We start from the raw sequence: 19191 nt of genomic DNA, 5'->3' as shown, positions 1-19191 counted from the left end.
CTGACATCAGTTTGCATAGAGAAGGATGTACTGGTGGTATTGGAAGCCTTATTTTAAGAACTGAAAGCAGTTGCTCAGCTTCCACAGAATACAAGAGTTGCATTGATATTTCTTGAAGTCTGGTCAGTTGTCCCAACCATTTGCCTTGTCAGCCTGGAAAGAAAGACTGTGAATTGCCTGTGGTTACAGTTTCTTTAGTAATGTGACCATGGATTTTCTATGCTCTGTTCAAGCAATATCTTTTTTCTGTTATTCTTAATAGATTCTCATTAGTAAATAGTAGCAGATAATGGCAGAAAATAAAATGAAGTGGGGAAAAAAGGAATGGAATAGGGGCAGAACTAGGGAGCATTAACACTGTAAATTATCTTGTAAGATTAGAAACAATTTTTAGGTGTAGCTCCTTATTTTTTACAACCAAAGCTGATGTCTTTTTCGACTTCTATGCTGGATTTATAATTTCTTATGAAAGAAGTAATATCATTTTCTTTAACATCTTTTGAAGTATTCACTTATGTGTGAAAATCTTCAATTCTAGCTGAGATTATATGCCCTATCCAGAAAGATGTAGTTTTTTATTTTCTGACAGAATATAATGGAGAATCATTACCAATTTCTAGACTCTAGGTTTGTATTTTATCTCAACACAAGAATGAAGGTGAACTAAAACTGCAGATAAATAGAAGCATCAGAGAAGGCATAAGATTCTCACACTAGCTAGCAATTAGAAAAATAGTTCCTATAAGCAATAATCTCAAGCAGAATATCTGATTTCCGTTTATCATAAGGACTGTGAATGAATTAAACAAGTAGATGAGTTGAGTTTTGGAAATGTTTGTTTCCCTCATCTCCACCCTACCATTACCCTAGTCCATGCATCCTTTTAAAGGGCTTTTATTTAATCACTAAGCAATTAAAATGGAATCTCTTTCAGGGCTAATTATCATATACTTATCCTGGGATTACAATGGATTCCATAAACAAGGAAAAAGAAGGAGATGGTTCTGGGAACAAATACTTCAGCCATTTGACTTGTTTGGGCTTGGGATGCCTGCATATATCCGCCTTAAATGTAAATGAATTTCCATTGAAATCAGATATGACTTATGATTTGGAGAGTAATCATTAATGGTTAATAAAACAGTTTGTGGGCATTTTGATCTTTGGAGAATTCCTGTTGTCATTTAAATGGCAGATTCCTACATTCTTCTCTTGCTCTAAAATATCAGTCATGCTACTTGTCTGACATTCAGGCCTAAGTACAGATGAAGATGAGTTTATTTGTGTAATTGTAGCAAATATGCGTTTCTCTCAGCTTATGTCATGACGCAACTATAGAGCATTTGGAAAACCAAGCTTGTCTGATCATATACTGTTAGTATGATATAGTTGCGAAGTTGGAGAGCATTTTGCTAATAGGTACCATTTGTTTTAATAGTTACTGACTTTGAAAATCTTGTGATTTCTTTAAAACTCCCGTTTAGATGTAGTGTAATTCTGGCCTTGGATTATGTGGAAGAAATCTCATTAATTAACTTGTTCTGAGATGCCTGAATACATGCCTTTTTATACATACATTATACAACTGCTTCTAATACTTTGTTCTTCTCCATCTCTACGGCTTATAAGCAAATCAACAATGTTTATAAATAGAAACACTGGACAACCAAAGACAGAATTATGTATATTCTTTTGTCTTTAAGAAAATATTCATGCAAAGCAAACATTATAAAAATTTTGTTTTCCTCTGATTCAAATCATATTATCTTTGAAAGTTTATTGAAAAAAAATGGGGAAGGAGGGAAGTTAGTTTTTATTTCAGGTAAATATAACTTAAGATATACCTCTGAGGCAAAAAAAAAAAAAAAAAAAATACACAATAAGTCTAACTTTCAAAAAAGCCTAAATGCACTTTAGACCTTTTTAGTTTTGAAGAATGAAATTTCAACATTAAATCATTTCAGAACATGCAAATGCTTCACACATTATCTTTACAGAGAAAAAGTTCCTCCATAAACCTATGCCACAAAACCACTTTTCACTTTTTAAAAGATCACAAGTCTTCAGTAGGAGTGGAGAGAGCAAAGGAGATTATGAAAAAGTAGGCTTTGGGTCAGTAGACACAGAAACCATGAAAAGGACATATGGATAGAAAAAGCAAAACCTTTAAATGTTTTATAATCAAAGATAAATTCAGCCTGAGTCATCATTTAAACAATTTAGGTATGTAGATACCGAAAGGAAAATGTTTGATTTAGGAAAATACAGACTGTCAGACCTCAGCCTTCTATCTTTTTGCATTTTTCACCACTCTTGTCTCTTTTATTAGATTATAGTCCTTGTCTTGCAAGTGCTTCCTACATCCAAGCAGTGTGTGACCTTTACTGCCGAATGCCAAATTTGTGTGGGCTATACTGGAAACACATTTATGTGTGTACAGAATACATGATACTGAATTTGTTAAATTGCTCTATTTACCAGCTCATGTGTCTAGTAAGTGCTCAAAAGAAGGGAGTAAAATGTGTCCTTTCCTCCAGATGCATGGCTACTATTTTATTGTACTCTTATTCTTGGGAGACCAAAAAGCTAAAATAAGATGGCTTCTTGATGCAAATAGTCCAGGAGGGTCTGCTGTAACCTTTCTGAATGGGTCTTCCCATACAATAATATGAGAAAATCTTGATGCTACTGCCAGCATTGAATTCTTATTTTTCTCAGAACATGGTGATCACACTTAAAAACTTTCAAAAATCTGTTCTTTTTTGATGATTATAATGATTTAGATACATTTATTTAATGCTTCAAAAATTACTATAACATCTAGTCTGAGCACCAATCAACTTATGACAGCTATATCCTACCAGTCAAAGCATTTCTAACACAAAGTGTCTTATTTCTGCATGTAACAAGAATGACATTTCAATCAAAGAATTTTTAATGTATATATTTTCTTTTTCCTTCCTTCTTTAACTAGAAATGAGAACAGTTGGAAAACAAACTAAATTCTGATAGATCTACATCAGAATTTGAATCTTGCAACTAAATTGTTTGTAGGCAGAAAATAAGACCTTGCTTGGAGCAGATCAGCTGCAAATTAGAAATATACAGTTATTGTAAGTTTCCTAAATGTCACAGGGTTGCCTTATATTTAAGTTAAATAACAAGAATATTAGTGTTGTAAGAGTTTATGCAAGTAGACTCCCAAAAAATTCATTCTAGTTCACTAATTACACAATAACAAATAAATCCATGGTTTGGGGCTTTTTTATGTTTCATGTTTTTCACCTACGTAGACATTGGAGAATAACAAGAATGCAGTATCTATGCTAGTAATGATTTTTTGGCTAGTTAAACATTGTGGAGTATCAGCTACTGAAATAGTAGCTTATCATAATTTATCATATAATATTGGAATTTTGGGTTATCTCAATTCAAATTCTCCAGAAAACAGCTTTGGGTCTGGTAATGACAACAGACAGAGTAAAAGAAGGTGACAGCTTCCCATTGTTCCTTTATTTGTTTGCTTTTTTTTTTATCTTTATGTTGTGTAATTTTGCAGAATTCATATTCTTTCATGCCTGTGCTTTTCCATAATAGCAAAACAAATTCAAATATCTGGACTAAAATTGGGTTTAAGGCCAAGCTCTCTTGTGTGGAGACTGGATTGCATAGCTAACTAAATGTGGGCCTATTGTTGTCCACTTGAAGAGTGTTTTTCAAGTTAGAACTGTAATTAGCCAGTTTAATGCAGCTGATGTTCAAGATAGGATGAGGTGCAGACTAAATGCCCTCAGATAGTCTTATCTTTTCTTGATCTTTCCTTATGTGTGAAATTTGTCAGGTTAAATTTTGGCTGGAAAACTTCAAGACAGCAAAGAAAGCCAAGCTTTGTAATGCTACCAAGTATCCACAGGAAAGTACATCACACAGTAGGACTGAAATTCCTGATACAGAACTTGGATTTACTGTAACTTTTATGGCCTTCTAATATATTGAAATTCAGTCTCTAGGGAATATGCAGGAAGGCAAACTTAAATCATTGTAACTTCCTTACATTCCAGATGGTTTCTATAGGTTTCTGAGATTTACTTTCAACATAGAGTATATTCCTAGTTTTAAAATTTATCAGAAAAATTTTCCATTAGTAGCTTTGGAAAAGAACTGTCATTTCTTTAATGTAATGGGAATTAAGGAAAATGTATTATATCTGGTTTATAAAACCTAAGCTCCTATCCAAAGCTTCGTTATTTTTACTAAAGGATAAAACAGGGGTGGGTTGACAAGTACTGACCCTGGATATGGAAATCACTATGTCTGAACTATACTGCCTCCCATAGTGAGGAACAAAGTCTTGTGTAAACAGGTGGTGGTTTATGCTGTCATGGTTGAAATCAGCACACTAGAGCCTATTTTCTAACTAGTTTCTGCCATCTTTACCCCTGTTATTTCTGTTGTGAAAATTAGTATTTCAAAACCATTCATCATTGAAGTTTACAGATTTTGCTTTTCTTAAATACCTAGTGCCACATCAGACACCTCAGAATCATGGGCCAAACTAATCTGCATGAGATTAAATTAAACCCAGAATTGCTTCGCCCTTTCTTTATATTGTAATGTTTAAATTAAAACTTAATTAAACGCTTCACAGAGAAGCATTAATCACAATAAAAGTATGACTTGCGCTGTGTTATCTTACTGTATTTTGAAGGGAGTTCCTTGAGACTGAAGTCCTACTAGACCGAGTAAAGATTCTTCAGAAATGTTAAGTAATCATAGAGACTCTTCCTGAGTTTATAAAAAGTTTTAGAGGCCCTCAAGTTGATTTGACAGAAAGCAGGTTAAATACAAGTACTAAAAATAATATTGGGGCTATCATGAGATCAGTTGCTCAGAGCACGGTGCTAATGATGCCAAGATTGTGGGTTCATTCCCTCCATGGGCCACTCACTTCAGAGCTGGGCTTGATGATCCTTATAGGTCCCTTCCAACTTCGAAGGTTCTGTGATTAATGAATTATTATTTTTTCTTAAATTTGTTCTTCATTTGTTAATGACTGTTTTTAAGATTTTTGAAAGCCCACAATTATTGAAATCAGTATTTTAAAGGGTTTTAACAGAATAAGAAAAGTCACAATAGTTACATTATAGCTTTCTGATTATTCAGGAAGGATTATTTTTTTAGGTGGGGTTTTCTTGTTTGTGTTGTCTCATAGGTGCTGATTTTCTTTTTTACACAATACTCTTCTCTATATGGAATTCGTTTTAAATAATTGTAAAAAAAAAAAAAAAAACAGGGCAAATTTAAACTATATAAAGATTTCCTATATCCCTGTTTCTACATTATATTGTAAACTTGCAACATTTGCTATTTTGAAAATCAACACTAACAGTATCTGGAAATACCTAAGGCTGGAATTTGGGAACTCCTGGACAGGCAAACATGACAATGTTTTTTCTGCTGTGTAATAAACTACGTTTGTAGTTTCTGATTTTTCTCTCCAGTTTGCAAACAAATGCACACAGTGTGAAATGCACGCTGGCTGGAGTATAATCAAGTAAATTCCTACTAAATCATGCATTTCGTGACATGTTCTTGTAAGTGTACAGCTCCCCAGTTACAGTTTAAAAGCTCAATCATATGAGCTGCAAGTCACAATGGAATTTTTTCTCTACCTACTCTTGAGATCAGAATCTTAGGGTAGCGACACCCTCAGTACATGCGATAAGAAGAGAGAGAATGAGGGGAGACGGATCACTACTTGACTTCCTTCATGTTATTTTTGGATATGACTAGCATTCCTCCCCTTACACACACCCTCTTTTCCCCCAGCCCCCATCTCTTACACGCGTTACAAGCTCATGCAAACACTCTCACGTACTCTGCAGCAGCAGCAAGAGCAACAGCTGGACTGGAGCCAGAGGACTTCAACTCGGCTTCCTCATTGCCAGCAGGCTTTGTTCTTTGGACTCAGGCAGAACTAGGGAGAACATCTTCATTGCCGGTCGTGCTGGTTGGAATTTGGCAGCTCAGCTGTCTATTAAATTTTTCTGTGCTCCTCTGTGGACTAGAATGAATTTAGAGCAGCAAAGCTAAGAGCCGGGGCTAGTCAAGAAATTAAGGACGCAGCGACCATCAGCTCTCAGCCTCTTTGCGGGGGTGGGGTCCCTCTGTGCCACAAAGGTAAGTGCCAGCATTAAATGTGTATAAAGGTGCAGGAAAATATAAGGTGCTTTAGCTTACTACAATAGGAGAGGGGGGAAAGTACGAGTGAATCACACAGTGTGTGTTGTTACAGTGGTCTTGGAGCACTGCCTAGCAGTAAAATGTTCCTCATTTCTCCCTTTCCAAGAAGCTCTATAAGAATGTGTCTATTTTAACAAAATTCATAAGTGTCTGTACAATTTTGGAAAGCTTTACAAAATGGCTTTATTATTAGGTTTTCTGCAAATCTGTTTTGTTTTGAACCATGTGTAGTACAGAGTAACTTTAACTGGCAGAGTAACTCATTTGTTTTAAGTACAAGAGCTGAACCTGGGAAGCAAAGGTGTTCCATCACAGAGGATATGAGTAGAACTAAAGTTAAGGAGCATGGGGAGGATAAAGAGATTATATGCATCCCAGGACTAGTTTATAGGCACCCAAAATAAGTTTGTTTTAAATGACTGGCATTCATTCAGAGCACATCCCCTCCCCCTTCCTTTCCCCACTATTAGGAGAAAGTGAATCTCTTTTTAAAAACAAAAAGCTTTTGAGAGTCTACTGTTCTAGGGCATCAAGTGAGAGCTAATGTACAGTGTAAAAAGAGTGTAGGCTTGAATAAATGACTCTGAGAGAGGACAGGAGTCCTGCAAAAGAGACTGCTTTCTTCCCATATGCAAAATGATTTAGCTGTTCTTGCTTTTTCAAAGTGTTAAGACTGCTGCCTTATAAGTTTACTAGCAAAATGGTTTGCTTTGTTAAAAATATTTTTTTTTTTATCTCTCAGTATTGTCTTCAGGAAAAGTTTTATAATGGTCAGAACAGAGGCAGGTAAATCCAAATGCACTGCTTTCAGAAATGCCATCTAGCTGTCAAAGGAAGTTCACTGCAGGGACCCATTTGTTTTAGAAGTACTGATAAGCCCTGCTATCAGCGTGCTATTATGTCTTGCTCTGTGGGTTATCTTAATAAAGTGATAAATAAGAAACCCTTGAAATCCAGAAAGTCAACTGTATAATAAATTTGACAAAGGGGGAAAAGACCAGGTGACTAAATGTACTTTTAAAGCAAAAAGCCTAAAGAAACCTTACTAGGACAATAGATCTTAAAAGGGGAAAAAAATTCCTTTCCCTTGCCTTAACTCTGACTTCATCAATTACTTCAAGTAGTTATTCAAATGTTTTTTGTTGACAAAGTGAGAGTTCCCTTCCCTCTAGCCAGTTATTAACTTCTGGTGATCAAGTATTTGTGAAGGTGAATCTAGTCTCATGAAAAATATGCTGATTGAGCAAATATGTGATTGTGCGAAGGATAGCAGTCACAGTCAATTAACTGTTTGTTTGAGGTCTGTGTTTTTGTTTTTTCTAATTTAGAAACTCAAAACCAAAGCTTTGTCATTCTGACTTTCACCCTTCATTTGGGAGAATACTCAGTTAACTGTGGTAATTGTTAAGTTTTGCTAAATTATGTTTATGTGGATTGACTGTGAAACAGTGCTCAGCAGCACAGTGTGCAATTAGGATGTTGGGGATGTTTAGTACACTTTGTTTGCCAGGTACTAAAGCATTTCTTTCTATAGTAGTTACTAGCTCTATTTATGGCAAGTTATTCACTGAGTGGGAATCACACGCTAAAACTAGCAAAGATTGTTTTTCAGAGCTAAAAATGGAATATTGTTTTCCTCAGTTGGACCCCCCTCTGCCAATGGCACCATGTCAGGTTGCCTCAGCAGCTGCTTTCAGTTTCACAATTTACATGGGTGCTATAATGACATTTTTTCTCATTGATGTGGTGGAAAAATCTGACATCTTTATGCTGTTTTTCCTGCTTTGATATGTTAAGGCATATTTTCTATTGACTGTGAGGTTTGGCAATGAGTGTTGAGTTCAGAGATGGGCCTGTACTAAAATGCCTGGATTCCTACATCCATGAAGTATAAGAAGGTTAATAACTGGATCCAAATGTCTTGGCTCTGGTCTGTTCCTGTTTTAAATGCACATCGCTTTGGCCACATGTTTAAATTGTTTTTTGAGGTGATTAAGACTGAAAGAAATCTTTCAGGCTCCAGACACAGTTTTAAAGAGGAAATGGCATTTAAGAATCTTACAGTTATTTAAGCAAAGCTTGCTCATTTGCTGTTTAAATGTGACTTTTAGGAGCCCCCAAGGACCTACATTCCCTTTCCTCTGTTATAACTTTAGATGTAAGTAATATTTTGGAACTCCTTCTGAGATATGCTGAGGAAGCTAAGGTGGTTGTGTGCCTGTCCTTTCTATTTGCTTAAGGAGACTGGTGAAGAAGGCTAGCAGCATACATTCAGATAATGCAGATACCTCAACACAGTTTTGGATCCTAAGTGATCTACCTACAAGCTTTTAAGAAAGTGACATATATGTATATACTAAACTGCAAAAAATTGTGGTGGCCTATGTAATGTGGTGTAGGAGGCTGAACATACTGTTGCTGAAATGGTGTATATTCTGCTTTTTTAATTGATCAGCTTCTCCTACTCTGGCTAGCTTAATGGATTTAGTGGGTCTCCGTGAATACAATTACATATGCATCTGCCAGCTGCTTGTGGTATCCCTGCCTCAGCAAGAAAAGCTGTTCTTTGGCTGTGTTGGCTCAGTGTGCTTTGTGGCACACAACACTGATTTATTAGGCTGTATATGCATTTTTTTCTTGAATGATTGAACTATGATGTCACTTTTTGTCTTGGCTTTAACCTTTTAGAATTTTTTTTTCTGCAGACTATTCTCTTAACACTAGGAAAGTGGGAAATATCTCAGTGTTCATTGCAGAGCAACTCTGTCTACCCCAGCACATTCCAGGGCCACCGAATCATTTGTGGTGAGAGTGATTCAGATCTGGTTAAGATGATTTAAAAGAGAGGTTATGGGCATTCTGCAGTTGTGCATTTAAGAAAATACAGTTTTTACTGCCTGATTGAGACCACATGGCTCCAACTTAGACTTTTCTTTTAACATGGAAATCATTGGCTGGGTGTACTCAAACAATTTATTTTTTCTTAATTGCCTAGAGGCTGAGACTTTGGGTCATAGCATTTAATGGTAAGGTCAGGGTTAAAACAAATAGTTTTTAGTGTTCCTTTGAATAAATGAAAAATAGCTTCTTTGAATATTTTGCATGGCATGAAAACACACTTCTCTTAAAAGAGAGCAAATGTATCTCAGGAATTCTTTTGGACACTACAAGCTAATTGGTGACCTGATTTGAGAGTGAGAAGGATAGAGATAAGGGAAGATCTCCCTGTCATAAATCACAGTAAATATGTTCCACTCCAAATACATTATGGAAAATACCAAAAGTAAAAAGGAAAGACTTTTTTTTGCTGTATACAATTTGATTGCTTACTCTCAGGATTTTGTGCTGCTCTTAAGAAGATTGAAAATTTTATATAACTAAAGTGTCTTGAATTTTGTAACTATCTACCTACTATATATCCCTACTATGAAGAATGAAATTGTAATAATCTATATTCTTTTTATGCATATTCTTTATTCTGAAAATTTATGTCTTCCCTCATTGCATTCACTTCTTTCTTTTGAATTATAGCATTTCTCCCATAAACTGCTGCATGGCTTTGATGTAAAACTTTCATCCAAATAAATTGCTCTCAAATTAGAGTATTAGATTATGAATGTTATTTTGTATGAATACTTCTGAAATGAGTAAAAAAGTCCAAGGTGTTTCAAACCTAGAATGCAAATAAAAAGTTACAGCATTGAAAAACTCTGTTTATTCTTGCATCTGTTTGGAAGATGAAGTAATGATGAATGGCAATTCTTACACTAATTCACCGTAATTTATCTAGAAATAATACAGAAGTAGTATTCTACAACAGGAAACCCAATAAACAGTATTTATGAGCTTTGCTATCTTTAAGGATTGGGATGATAAATTTAGCTATGGGAAAATGGGAAAAAAAGGAGAAAATATCAGTCATGTAGCTGTGTACATCCTTTTCAACTACTTCCATGCTTCTCTCTCAAATTGACAGACCATGCATGAACTTTGTTCTTAATTTTAAAAAAGTCTAAAAACTAAAAAAAAAAAAAAACCAAAACCAAAAACAACAAAACCCAAACATTAACCAGAGTTCATGAATCACTCTTAGTTAATTTCTGCCTCACATAAACTACAACGTAAATGTTTAAAAGTTATTTGCAGATTTTTTTTATTACTTTGAAGTGCATTATGTAGGTGGGAAAGCTAGTATTATTTCTGAGTAACTGCTATAAGCATTAATCAGAGGTCAAAATACATAATACAGTGCCTTGACATTCCTGCCTGTGGTATGTTAATGTGTTGTGTCAGTGTTCTGTTTTACTGAGTTAATGTGTATAAAATACATAGAATCGACTGATTTGATTTTATACTACACAATCCTAATGGTACTGTGGATAAAGCAGTACAGTCTATCTACAAATACACAAGAAAGCCTGGCCTTTAAGATGCCCAGTCTTAAAGACCTCTTGTGCCTGAAGTCCTTGACAAATTCTAGAGTCCCTCTGCTGTACTCATCAAATAAAACAAAGGTGACAAGATTCTGCTGTGTTGTATAGGTCGGAATATTGGAATATTCCTGTGTCTTCACATAAATACCAGAATATCCTGTTCTTTGAATCATCTTTAGGCCAGCTTTTATAGGATATGTACATATGCTAAACTGTGACTACTTAACATTTTCTGATTGTAGTGCTGGTGCAGTCTACATTGCATTGTGCAATGTAAACTGTGCAATATGTAAAACAAACACCCTCTCCTCAGACAGTTTCTCAAACAATGGAGTGAGGCACATTGGGAAAGGAAATAAGAATCAAGGAATTTCAGGATTTACAGGGGTCACAGCAAGCATATATTAACTTGAGTAATTGCAAAGAGGATTAGACCATAAAGCAGTCTTGAGTGTTGAGCCTCAACCTGTTGGATTCCTAGGGAATTTTTGATTTTCCACTAAAACCTGGTCGTGGTATTGTTTCATATTTCAGTTTCATAATGGTTGTGAAAAACACGCATGGTATATTCTTTGAGGCATGGCTACCTAGGCCAGTGTATAAAATTTGAGAATAATCTTGAAATGAATGTTTGGAGCAAGCAATCAGTAGTCAGAATTCTGCAAATAGTCACCAAATCATAAAACATGGGTACATGCATGCTCTAGGGTTATACCATATTGACAGCTGTCAAACATGAATGTAAGCTTGCCTGATAAAGCTGAAAGTAAAGACTGAATTGAGGGCTGGGCTGTGTCTTGCAGCTAGTGAGGTGTGTAGAGGCACTTCAACTGATACCTGAACAGACAGCATAAAACAGTCATTATTATTTAGAGAAAGGTGATGGCCAGTCCTCAGACCAGGCTTAGGAAGCAAATGTAATCCTCCCCTAAGGAAGATTGCTTGTGTGTTGTAAAATGCACAGTACTGCAGCAGTTAACCCTAATGACAGGTATCTCATTGTATAAACTGAGCAAATCAAGCAACGTAATTTCAGTAAAGGAATGCTCTTGTGAAGGATGCTGAGGGAAAAATGGCATAAGTTTTGGGAGAACTGAGGTTCCAAAGACAGGCAATTTTCCTTCCCCACCTGTTCTTTCCTATTATCTGCTGTTTCAAGTAGAACTTTTTATACAGCACACTCTGAATCTGTCCTAGGATACCACAGATATTATCCCAGAGTCCAAAGTCTTGAATCTTATTTTACCTCTTTTAATGACTAACCTTTTGCTATATCAATGATTGTATTTGCCTCTGAGGTAGGATATAAGAAAATATCATGCTACAAAAAAGTACCATTACTTGTAAATATGATGGCTATTTATGTAAAGATCAAGCCTTTTTCCATAAGCAACTGTGAAAATTATCTTTGCTAATGTTACATTGTGAATCAGAACAGATATTATCTGTATTGTTTTGCTAGTTTTGTTGGAAATTAATTCAGAAAGATTTCCGTTTCCTACAGACCAGTAGGCATAGAAACTAACTTGTTAAAATGGTGATTTTCCTATCCATAAATATATGAAGTAAACAACAGTTGCAAATGTCTGTGAATATAGGGCATCCTGATCCTTAGTTCTTTGATGATGACAGTTACCTTCATTGACATCCCAGCCTTCCAAGACCTGTGGCCATTATTGAAAACCATGGTCAGAGCAGGACTGAGGTGCTTCTTCTCTACATCCTATGCCACTCTGCTGAGTGATGCCAGTCTCTGCAGGCTGAGTAAATTCTCACTGAGTAAATTTGACTGCTGTCATATTTAATGCAAGGCACTGACAAAACTGCTGACAGCTTCCCTGCTTTGTTGTCATTTACTAAGTTGCTGACCTGACCCAAATGAATCCAGTATTTTAGCTTCTGCTCAGCAAACTTATACTGACTGTCTCTAGCTTAGAAATAACTGAGAAGAAAAAAGAACATGATAGTAGGAATAGTATCCATATAAAAATGGAATCCTTTTATATTGGCTATGTATGGTTTCATTTTGCATTTAATTTGATCTAGTTTAGCTAATGTTGCAGGTGCCAATTAGAAGTTTATCTATTCAGCTACTATCATGTAGATAACTGTCTTCTATAGGCATAATTTAATTGTGTCTATAAAATGCACAGTGATGGCAGTGTATGTCACAGTTGATATAATAGCTTTCTACCTTTCCAAACATCAAATGTTTTCTTGTTTTCAAGGTAAACCAATAATCCATGGTTACCACTTCCATGTGTTCTGTATGAACAAGACTATACATCCTGAATGGAGGTTTCCTTTTACTTATTGTTGATTTGCAAGTTATTATGGTTTCATAATTTACCATTGTTGTTTTTTTTTCTGTAGACTAGAGTTGGTGGTCTCCAACAGTTTTCATTTTCTTTCCCTTTTTAAGTATAATGCTTCATATTTCATACATATTACATATTCATACATATTACTTCTTCATGGCATGTGTTGTCAGCCTTGAATTGCCACTGACTAACTCACCACAATCACATTACATGCAATCTACCTTATGTGTAGAATTCAAATTGCATAAATGCAATTTCATCCTTATAACCTTACATCTTTTTTCTTACTTCTAACACTTTACAGTCCTTCCCTCCAAGTTCAAAATGGCATTTCACTGGAAGATTATGCCTGGCAATTCTGTAATAGGTACTCTTCCCCATGAAGGCAAAATAATGACAGCATGGTCTTTGAAAATCCGTTTCTGGCCGAAGGAGTATAAGCGATAGCTAAGAGTGGCATTTCAGTAATAGGCACTATGCATTTCATTTCAGCTAGACAAGGAATCATGTTAATCCTACAAGCCCAAACAGTTCTTTGTGTCTGAAAAATGTTCAGCATTTCACACAGGATTATTAAATGCTTTTTTTTTTTAATCTGCTCTAACAATCTTCACTGCCTTTAATTTTTAATTTTCCTTCCTTTACATGTTGTTCTTAATTTCCTATCAAGTACCAGAAGTAGTAACTTCATTTAAGCATAGGTCAACATAAACCAAGTGATGGCATCTTCAGTCTAAGCGAACAAAGTTACAGCTATTTACTGTGCTTAGGTGCATGATTGCCTTCAGACGTCATGGAACGTGGCCCATAATATCCTTCTGCAACAGGTAAGCAGGCCAGTAAGAATTAAATTCTAGAATTTCATTGGCATGCAGGGCTGTATAATAACTTACATCCATCTCTTCATGCCAATCTGCTAGCTTCCAAAAAGACTGAATAATTTTATGGCTAGCAGTGCACCTAGTAATGCAAGGTCAGAATCTGTTTTTATTTTAGAGACATGGTCAGCACATAGAAGATGGTCTTTGAGATAAGACAGTGGAAATTGAGTTCTAACATGGCTCTTACCTTTCTTGTAAGAAAGAAAGGTAAGAGCCATCTTAGAACTCAATTTCCACTCAGTGCTTAACTGAGGTCTAGGACAATGGACAAAGTGCTTAACTTCAGTTCTCAGTAGTAAAACATACCTAATTATCTCATGTCCAATTACTGTTTCAGTGCTTACAGATCTATTCATTGAGCTTTTCTTTAGAGAAACATTTTTATTCAGTTCCTGCAGACACAAGAACATTCACTGTGCAATTAGATTCTGTCTAGAGTGCTGTTAACAGGTAGTCCAATGCTTATATTCAATAAGATGTGCCATGTGCTAGACACTGTGGAAAATTATGGTGAATGTTCTTACTGAAAATACACATAAGGGTATGCCCAACCTAACAGAATAAGAAAAAAATTTGGGGGAGGAAATGGTGGAATAAAATGAGGGAGGCCTATGCTGCTCTAGTGGGCTCCTTCAGCATGCTCTGAAGCCGAGAACAATCTGAATGGAACCAGGTGTGTTGTCTCTAATACCACATGTGTGTTTTCTCTGAAGCACTGAACTTTAACTCCATTCTCATATGCTTTATTCACCACTACTGTGCTCTCAGTACAGGGCTGGATGCATTTGAGGACAATTTTTAATATGTTTGGAATATCTTTCTCTAACTTTGTTTAAACAGATATTTGAGGATGCTTCATGGGACATAAACCAGGCAGAATTTCTTGAATTAACTTTCAAGTCCATTTTGGAGAGAAGATTTGTATCTGTGTATTCCATGCAGAGAAAAATCCTTTAGCTACAGGGTGAAAAATACAGAGCAGCATCTCTACTTTGGAAATCTAACATTCTGATTTTTGGGAGAAGAGATGATAATTGCATTAAACAAAACAGCAGATCAATCAAATTTTTTTGCTGGCACAGCTACAGACACAAGCAGAAGGGGTCTGCTTGACTTACTGACAAATGAATTAGTGGAACAATCTGAAATGCAGATAATGTCTACCACACTTTGACTTCAGGGTGAGATGTTCCAGGTCCCAGAAGGAAGTTGTACAAGACCAGTCAATTTAATTACCTGTCAGAAGGAAAGAAATTATTGCTCAGTGTCTGGCTTTTCATGCCCTAAAACTATAGGAGCTCCTGTGTAGTAGTTGAATGCAATAAGTGCGTGTTTCAGGTACTGGGGGTTTTCTTCTGTTCAGTGCTGAATTCTTCTGTGTAACATGTTTCATAGTATATTCTGAAAGTATAAAACTCTCAAAGGGTGTTAAATGAATGGCTTTGCCTGGTAATCATTTAAACCTGAATTACATTTAAAAATAATGAAAATATCTACAGTAATATCAGCACAGAACTGCAGAGCCAGCTATTATCAAACTTTTTATGACTGTACTTGCTCATTCATCATATTTATAAACTGTTCTATCTTTGTGCTCTGACACATGGAAACGGATTCCAAGATTTTTGGCATTGGAGACAAGCTATTGCAGTGGAGATCAAAATGTAGAAGATATTTCAGAAGGAAAAAAACTTGCCGTGAAATATGAAACCTAAAAATACAAAATGAAAAAGTTTCATGGAATGTTAAGGTTATAAATGAATGTAAGTTGATCTTTTACTCTGCTTAATTACTTCTGTCACTTCCTGCTCATATCAGCTACCAACTTCAGTGTAAAGACTTCTGAAATACAGGTAAATGTATCATAAAACTAGTATGGGAGCATTTTTCTTCTATATCTTTCTGTATCTGCTCAGTTGCTTTTTTGTTTTTACTGAGCCATAATAGAGAATTGCATTTGTAGAGATGTCAGAAGACCAAAGAATTTTCCTTTTTAATCGATTTTAATTAATTTTGGAAATTGTAGACCAGATTCTAACTCATTAGAATCCATAGGTCTTAGTTTGTGATTATTTTTTGGTCTGAAACCAATGAAACCCAGAGAGATTACAGATACATTTGTATCTGTATTTATATTTATCTATATTTATAAAGCAAACAGCCACTTTCAAAGAGTAAATGTTATCATTTGGGATTAAGAACAAGTGAAAATTTGCAACTATTCAATTATTTTGACATATCTTGTATTTAATAATATTGAAAAAAAATACACTGTACTGTAGATTATGGAGATATATACATATAATAAAACTGTTGAGTTACTGCAAATTTGAGGTATTTTCAAAGCAATATCCTTTTCCATGTGATATTTTCAGACTTTTATAATTAAATGTTGGGGCCTTATAACTGAGGAGAGCAAATTCCAGGGAAGGGAAGAGAATTTAGCCACCTGAAGTTGAAAGTATTTTGTTGTGACACAATATTGGCTTTGTTCTGAAGGAAATTTATTTCCGTTTCAACATGTAATGGGAGCTTGAAAAAAATTAAATATTGTCAAGCGCAGCCATCCAAGTTGTTGAGTGATGACTTTCATTACTGAAATACAGAATTGTAATTGGAGCGAAGCAAAGAGTTCTTTTGACTTTTCAGCTGTGCCAGAAAGTGCATATTCTGAATTTTCAGGAGAATAGCAGTTTTCTCTTTGGTTATTCTGATTTATCCTTCTTCAGTGTAGCTAGCCTAGAAGACAGCAGAGTTATTGCTTAGGCACTCACAAAGAGGCTCTAGCTATGTTGGCCCAGACTGCATTGGCTCTCAAAACCACTTTTTAGATTTATCCCAAATGTATGGCCAAGTTGGAAGTGGTGGTAGTGTGCATACATGTGGTAAGAACTCAGGTTTAGTCAAATGGATTATATAGAATTTTCTTCTATAAACATTTAGATGTCCGGCATAAAATAGTGCTCCAGAAAATGAAGTGAGAATAAGTTGTCCAAGAAGAGATGATGTATGGAAACTGATACATTAAATATTGTAAATGACTTGCAATGCAATAACTTTTCTGAATATTCTGAAGAAAACTAATGTAAAGAATCTCACTAAATTAGCCTGCAGTTATCTAATGAGTCCAATAGCCCTTGAAAATGTCCTACAAATAGAAGCATTGAAAACTTCATATCTTTAATTGCACATAATTTATGCCTGGATTTTTAATTCATGCTTTTTTCACATGTTGAACATAGTCACATAGCTTTTAAATTTCTACATATATCCAAACTCACTAGTTAGAGAAGTTGCTAGATGAAAGATTTATTTTTGAATACATAGCTTAGGTGGCACAAATAATCAACATGCCTGTTGTAGGAAAGGTGGTTTGCAGTTCATAAGACATAAATAGTCTTTGAATTGCACAGAATTTTCCCTCTTTCTTGACCTGATGATTGCAAAAATATAAAAGAAAATTAATTATCTGCCTACATATATTTGTCAGTTAAATTGCAGCTTCTGAAAGTGACACTTTTATAGCACAAGCTCGGGGCCAAAGAGAAAAGAAAGTTCTGTGAAAGGTTTCTGAAAATGTAAAATCTGCGGGTTACACCTACACCTGAACAATGCTTTTATCTTCAGAAAACATATAGTTAAGATTAAGAATAATAAGTACTTTGTGTTTTGTTAATGGAGAAAGATATGGAAAAAAAAGATAAATATTTTGTGGCAAAGGGTAAAGATATATCAAAATAGGATGTGAGGAAGAGTTTAAGCTTTGGGCTTCAAAATAGGAAATAAGTTATTCAGCATGCCTTTCAGCATTCTGTTATTTTTGAAGGTTGCCTATAACGTAAACAATACTGTTTTACAATAAACTTCTTTAAGAGATATTTGTTCATTCTGATTAGAGAGGTAAAATTTCCCTTTAATATTGACTGCTTTTTGGCCAGTTAAAGAAATATGATCTCCCTGCTGTTCTTGTTGAATAAAAACAGCTGCAGAAATATCTTTGATCTGCATGATGAAACAGGATTACCTGAAATGTGGTATCTCATTTGGATACCATTGATACGTTTGCGAAATATCATTTGCACCAACCCTATAGTGCAGCCAACAACAAGAGTCACTTCCCTGCTTTCTTTGCTGCATGGCATAATTGTACCTATGAGACTTTGAAGCCAGATCAACAACAAAGCTGCTAGATACTCTTTTTCGGTTTTATGTCCAATATTTATGTATCTTCTTTATAGTCAGAGTTCTAAAAAATTAGTGAGCATATCCAGTTTTATAAAAAGTTACTCCGGCAAGAAATGAATAGAAAGTAGTGAACATTACTTTAACCTGCACAGCTTGTTATTACAGAAATGTATATTAATCAGAAATAAATAAATTTGAATTGCATGTAAGTCATATAGCGGGTACCTCGTTTCTACATGATATAGTATCTCTGGTTATGTACAGAAAAGATTAGCATTAAACTTCTGCATTATAGGCATGATGTGTTATTCAGTTTTATTCATTAAATCTCATAATTTTTCCCTTTATATACAGGTATTTCATTGCTGCCTCACAGCATACATATCTTCCAACTTTTATAACACTGCAAGATTAACACAGAGACATGCAATTTATAGTGATAAAATTTTACTAAATTAGAATGTGTTTGTTTTATTAATTCATTATCTTCAATTTTTATGATACATAATCAAATTATGATTAATGTAAAAAAAAAAAAGTCAGGTTTTTTTTTTTTTGAATTACTGTTTGTGTTTCTCTCACACCAAGGCAACTACTTCTAAACTCTCAAAAAACCCCAGAAACCAAGTATGAATCTAAATAGAGTTGCAAGCATTCTTTAAAAACTAATTAATAAAAAATACCAATTTGTATTTCAGTTCCTATTATAATTCTCACACCTTTAAAATATAGTAGGAAGCTGAGACAAAACAGAAGGATCTAATGAAACAAGAGGTAGTTGCCTCAGTTGCTAATTTATAGGAGTGAATTTCAGTACATTCAGCAACTTCAGAAAAATAGATTTTGTATCAAAAATTCTTATAGTGTCTAAGAATAGTTTAGCAGTAGCACAGTTGAAATCAGCAACATTCATTATACCACTGCCAGAGAAATGCAAAATAAACAGTGGTAACTGTTGAGCAAATAATTTAAAATTCACTTAATCTAAAAAGTAATGTTTTGTCAAAGGTTTGGTATATGGAAAGTTGTACAGTCAAAAATCTTTGCTTTACTCAATTTTGTGTTCAATTGTCATACTTTCTAGCATTGATTTTGTGTTTTCTTGTGTGAATATCTAAATCATTCAGA

General features: G+C 34.9%; 1 protein-coding gene across 12 annotated transcripts in view; it reads left to right on the top strand.

The window, feature by feature from the left end:
• PALLD (palladin, cytoskeletal associated protein) overlaps positions 1–19191 on the top strand; it is a 189836-nt gene that overhangs the window by 38324 nt on the left and 132321 nt on the right. The window contains exon 1 of one of the 12 annotated variants that reach the window (XM_072928416.1): positions 5844–6180. The exons of the other annotated variants lie outside the window; for them this stretch is intronic. The gene's annotated coding sequence lies outside the window, so the exon portion shown is untranslated. Of the gene's footprint in view, positions 1–5843; positions 6181–19191 lie in introns of those variants that run through there. 12 annotated transcript variants of the gene reach the window in all.

This window comes from Taeniopygia guttata, chromosome 4, assembly GCF_048771995.1.
Source record: "Taeniopygia guttata chromosome 4, bTaeGut7.mat, whole genome shotgun sequence".
NCBI lineage: Eukaryota > Metazoa > Chordata > Aves > Passeriformes > Estrildidae > Taeniopygia > Taeniopygia guttata.
This window is presented reverse-complemented; position numbering and strand designations above follow the sequence as displayed.